At 47.2% G+C, this 6,000-nt stretch overlaps 1 long non-coding RNA gene across 1 annotated transcript in view; it reads right to left on the bottom strand.

Annotated features, from left to right (window-relative positions):
• Nucleotides 1-276: 276 nt before the first annotated feature.
• Nucleotides 277-6,000, bottom strand: part of LOC142013098 (uncharacterized) — a 62,801-nt gene continuing 57,077 nt past the window's right edge. The window contains exon 4 of the long non-coding RNA XR_012645543.1: nt 277-597. This is a non-coding gene — a long non-coding RNA (uncharacterized LOC142013098). The remainder of the gene's footprint in view (nt 598-6,000) is intronic.

The raw sequence follows: 6,000 nt of genomic DNA, 5'->3' as shown, positions 1-6,000 counted from the left end.
CATGTGGAATGGTTGACAGAGGTTACTCTTGAGATACTCAGCAATGCCGGGAGAAAGTGAAAGAATTCTGACAGGCTTATCATAAAGTAAGGGAAGCCAAAGCACAATCTGGGTCATCTCCCAAGATATGCAAGTATTATGAAAATCTGGACACCATTCTTGGGAGGCAACCAACTATGTTGCCCAATCTTAACTGGGATACTTCAGGAGGCCCTTCTGCGGAGTCCAGGGGAAGTCGAGAGGAGCTGAGCCCAAGTGGGGGTTGGAGGGGGGGACAGAAGGAAGAGGAAAGTGGAGAGGAGGGTGGGAGCTACTATCGGGGCCGAAGAAAGCTGATCACAACAGCCTTCACCCTCAACCTTGAGCCAGACCACTCTACACCTACACTGCAAGCACTGGGTCCCAGCTGTTCTGTTAAGTATTTTTTTTCCTTGAATGCAGCTTCCACATTTCTTCCTTGTCATGCCAGGCAGCCAGATACTGATCTTGTATCATGATGCCACACAGCATTTTGGCAATCTTGTACTCGCGCAGGATGAGCATCTCTTCTTTTTCCCTCTCTGTTATTCTTTGGAGGGTGAGGTCTTATTTGGCAACCTAAGGAAGAAAGGGAAATTGCATTAGATTTTTTTACAATGCTCCCTGCCCATTTGAATTTCCCAGGACTGCATTGCAACACCACATGGCTGGCAGGCTCTCCTGGCCTTCTTCCCTGCCACCATGCTGCTGGCTTGACTAGGAGCCACCAAGGAATCTTTTCTCCCTGTCATTCAGTTGGAAAACTTTTTCCTCCACCATGCAGCTGGAAAATCTTTTCCGTGCCTTTCTTTGCACTTCACAGGAATCCCTCCCCACCTAGCTGTCCATGTGGTTGGGCTCAAACCCTTCCCCTTGCCATGTGGCTGCTGGGCTCTGCAGACCCTAATTCTAGACACCAACATGTCCAGTCTGGGTTTTCAATGCTTTAAATGACCTTTTCCCTGCAGAGGATTGCTCTGGGGACCGGCAAGAAAAAATTTTCCCCTGCTCCCAGACATCAGCTAGCTTCCCCTGCTTTGAACGCTCCCCCCAACCCCAAGTGCCTTTTTAAGCGGGCAATACATTACCATGTTCCAAATAAAATGATCTGGATAAATGACAGCTTGTGCCGTACAGAGTTTGATTCATTGCCATCATTAAGGCGGCAAAAGTTGTCTTAGAAAAAAAATTCACTGACTGTAAAGACAGAGACCCATTCATTCTATGGGTAAGCACTTTGTGTGAATTGTATCTAAATTTTGATCTTCACTTTTCATCAGGCATCCTCAGCATGAGACATGACAAGGAAGTGCAAAAGGGCCAAGCAGGACCTTATACTGAAATACCAGGAGCAGGCTGACAGAACAGTCACTGACAGCCAGAGGGCGAAAGAAGACTGGGCGCAGAGGGTCCCGGAGTTCAGGAGAGATGAACTTGCACAGCTGAGAGAGGATGTGGAACAGCTCCTGGTGCCTGGGAGAGCTCAAAATGAGCTCTTGTATTACATGAGAGAGCTGCAGAGGGACTCCCTACGTGGCACTCAGTTTGCAGTCTCTGTTCCCTGGTGCCTGGGCTCCCCTCAATATAGGCCACCCACCCCCTCATCATAGTCCCTGAACATGGGGAGGGAGGGCAAGGAGAGCTCTACCTCCAAGTCCTCTCCCCACTGCACAATTTTATTCCACCATCTTTGACATCTTTGCTTTTCCCTGCCACTTAATCTTCTCACCCTCAAATAAAAGTATTCTTTTTATGACAACCACAGTCTGATTTATTGGTTCACGTGTGTGGTGAGGTGCACAAATCATTGTGGCTGCATCTACACGTGCACGCTACTTCGAAGTAGCGGCAGTAACTTCGAAATAGCGCCCGTCACGTCTACACGTGTTGGGCGCTATTTCGAAGTTGAAATCGACGTTAGGCGGCGAGACGTCGAAGTCGCTAACCCCATGAGCGGATGGGAATAGCGCCCTACTTCGACGTTCAACATCGAAGTAGGGACGTGTAGACGATCCGCGTCCCGCAACATCGAAATAGCGGGGTCCTCCATGGCGGCCATCAGCTGGGGGGTTGAGAGATACTCTCTCTCCAGCCCTTGCGGGGCTCTGTGGTCACCGTGGGCAGCAGCCCTTAGCCCAGGGCTTCTGGCTGCTGCTGCTGCAGCTGGGGGTCCGTGCTGCATATACAGGGTCTGCAACTAGTTGTTGGCTCTGTGTATCTTGCACTGTTTAATGAAAGTGTGTCTGGGAGGGGCCCTTTAAGGGAGCGACTTGCTGTTGCGTCCGCCCCGTGACCCTGTCTGCAGCTGTGCCTGGCTCCCTTATTTCGATGTGTGCTACTTTGCCGTGTAGACGTTCCCTCGCTGCGCCTATTTCGATGTTGGGCTGAGCAACGTCGAAGTTGAACATCGACGTTGCCAGCCCTGGAGGACGTGTAGACGTTATTCATCGAAATAGCCTATTTCGATGTCGCAACATCGAAATAAGCTATTTCGAAGTTGGGTGCACGTGTAGACATAGCCTGTGTGTAATGCAGCACAGGAGCCCAGGTGGGGGTGGAGAGGGCTGATAGCACAGCTGCCTCTATGCAAATGTCCACAGAGGATTCACAGCAGAGGGTTCTGGGCAGGGATGGTGATTGCTAATAGCACAGTTGCTACTATGCAAAGGTTCACAGAGGACTTGCAGCACAGGGACCCAAGGCAGAGGGTGGGTCTGCCAAAGACAATAGGAATGATGACATCTCAGAGGCACTGCCCAGATTCCAGTATTGGGGGTGGGTTGTTCACCAGTGGGGCCTGATCCCAGGCACTGTGGAATCAGGTGACCAAACCCAGCTTACTTCATGCATGTGAGAACTTCTGTTTAAGAAAAATAGACTTCCTGTCCACAAAATACAAATATTTCTTTTTGTGAAAATAACCCTCCACTTACATGCATTCTTTTTCCTGCAATTTAACTGGCTCCCCCCCACAAAAAAAAGTTTTCTTTCTGTGAAAGTCACTGTCTGATTTATTGGTTCATGTGTGGTGGGGTGCACAAATCACTGGGTGGGGGGGCAGAGGGAGTGGTATCACAACAGTCAAATACAGCAGAATGTGGCTTCCTAATCATTCATACAGCTGGTTTTCAAAACCTCTCTGACGTTCACTGCCTCTGCATTCTCATTGGTGAATGTCCTTGTGTGACACTGTGTATAAGCTCTACTCATGGCATCTGTCTCTGCACTCTAGGCTGTCATGGACGTCTCCCACCTGGATTCAAAAAGGTTGTGCAAAAAACAGTATGCTGCAACCACAGTAGGGACATAACTTTTGGAAAGAGCCAAACATGTCAAAAGGCACCTGCACCTCACTTTAAATGGCCAAACGCACATTTTACCACCATTCTACATTTGCTGAGTGTAGTTGAAGCACTCGTTGCTGCAGTCCAGGATGCTTGTACATGACTTCACGAAGCAAGGAAGCAGTGGGTTAGCAGGGTCACCCAGTATTACTATAGGCATCTCCACATCACCAATCTTGATTTTCCAGTCTGGGGGAAAAAGTCCCATCCAGGAGCTTTCTGCACAAACCAGAATTTCTGCAGATGTGCGTGTTTGTGAAATGACCTTTGTGATCTAGCACCACCTGCAACACCATCAAAAAGTATCTCTTGCAGTTTATGTACCCAGAGGCCAGGCGGTTCAGGGCCATGGTGGGGATGTGTGTGCCTCCAATTGCTCTACCACAATTAGGATACACAATGTCAGAAGAGCAATTGACTATGTGCTGGACATCTCCAGGATGACAGTATTCCTCATGAAAAGCCGGCAGATTGCATTGGCTGCCTGCAGCACCATAGCCCCCCACTGTAGATCTGCCCATCCCAAACTGATTTCCTAGAATCATAGAATTCTAGGGCTGAAGGGGACCTCAGGAGGTCATCTAATCCAGCCCTTGCCTAAAGCAGGTTCAACCCCAGCTAAATCATCCCAACCATGACTATGTCAAGCTGCAACTTAAAAAGCTCTAGGGATAGAGATGCCACCATCTGTCTTGGTAACACATTCCAGTGCTTCACCACCCTCCTGCTGAAATAGCTTTTCTTAATATCCAACCTAGCCCTCTCCCTCAGTAACTTCAGACCATTGCTCCTTGTTCTACCACCTGTCCCCATTGAGAACTGCCTATCTCCATCCTCTTCAGACCCCCATTTCAGGAAGTTGAAGACTACTATCAAATTGCCCCATCACCCTTCTCTTCTGCAAGTTAAATAAGCCCAAATCTCTCAGCCTCAACTCATAGGTCATGTGGTCCAGCCCCCCTTAATTGGTTTCGTTGCCCTCTGCTGAACCCACTCCAGGGTGTCCACATACTTTATATACTGGTGGGTGGGGAGCATAGAACTGGACGCAATACTTCAGACGTGGCCTCACGAGTGCCAAGTAGAAAGGAATAATAATTTCTCTAGATCTGCTGGAAATGCTTCTCCTAATGCACCCTAATATACCATTGGCCTTTTTGACTATAAGGGCACACTGTTAACTCATATCCAGCCTCTCATCCACTATAATTCCCAGGTATTTTTCTGCTGCACTGCTACTTAGCCAGTTGGTCCCCAGCCTGTAAGAGTGCTTGGAGTTCTTCCATCCCAAGTGCAGGGCTCTGCATTTCTTCTTGTTGCCTCATTAGATTTCTTTTGGCCCAATCCTCCAATTTGTCCAGGTCACTCTGGACCCTATCCCTTCCATCCAATGACTGGTGACTGTTGAGTGCTGGAAAATGCCACAGAGCGAGTGCAACTCGCTTGCGAACCATTAAAGCCGGTTTCATTCTTGTATTGCTGCAGTTCAGGGCAGGGGCCAGCAAATCACAAATATCCATGAAAGTTGATTTGTGCCTGTAAAAGTTCTGCATCCACTACTTGTTGTTGCTGACCTCCTGAACAACATGGTCCCACCAGCATGTGCTGGTTTCATGAGTCTAAAAATGCTGGTGCTGTAAGCAATGCATCCAGTGCAGCCTGCATTTCTAAGTTCATGGTCTAAGTTCATCGATTTCATCTCCACCTTCTTCCTCCACAACTATCATCTCAGCATTCAGTGAACAAAATAACGTATGACATTCTGGGAGGTGGCCGTAACGCCCTGTGCAATGAATTGCAGCATTTGAGGATCCATGCTAGCGCTATGACGGAGAAAATGGAGCAATCTGCTGTTTGTTTTCACACAGTTAGTGGCTGCTCTGAATTCTGGGATAGCACTTGGCATTCTAGGATAATGACATCAAACACCCACAAGCAACTACAGTAAATTTTTTCCCACAACTCCATAGTAGAAAACCCTCAGAATGCAACAACACTAATGCACTGTGGGATAGGTATCCACAAGATATTGATCATGCTGTAGAATTTGGATAAGGTAATGGAGATGCAGTAAGTGGACACAGAGAAATGGTCACAGTTGACTTTCTGGAACATTTGTGGACAATTAAATTTGAGGTTAAAACATCAATGTTCAAAAGTTGAATTTATTAAAAATTGATCTTATTTCATAGCGTAGATACAGCCACTGTAATTGCTTCCAAACAATTGTTCCCCAACCATTTCTGCTCTGTAATAGAGAGACAGTTTGAAATGTGTTTCCGTGTTCTTGGGGACCGGGCTGATTACGTAGGCATCAGAAAGGAATAATTTTTCCCCATCAGGGGAAAGTTGTTAAAACTTGCTGGTAAAATTTTGCAGCTTCCCTTTACAAAGCATCTTTGGTGTTTGGGTTGATGTGAATAAAGAGTAAGGACAGGTCTTAAAAGTAGTTAATGAACAAAAAAATTGTAATGTCAGTGGAACTTTTGGTATTCATCCACTACAGGCAAGAAGCTCAATGTGAGTCATCTTCCAGATGTAAACCTGAGTGAGAGCTTGTTTGGAATGTAAGGTGAGAAACTGAGTCACAAGTCATTTATGCTAAATTTACAAAATGCACCGCCATACCTGCAAACAT

Source organism: Carettochelys insculpta, chromosome 5 (assembly GCF_033958435.1).
Source record: "Carettochelys insculpta isolate YL-2023 chromosome 5, ASM3395843v1, whole genome shotgun sequence".
NCBI classification, from domain to species: domain Eukaryota; kingdom Metazoa; phylum Chordata; order Testudines; family Carettochelyidae; genus Carettochelys; species Carettochelys insculpta.
This window is presented reverse-complemented; position numbering and strand designations above follow the sequence as displayed.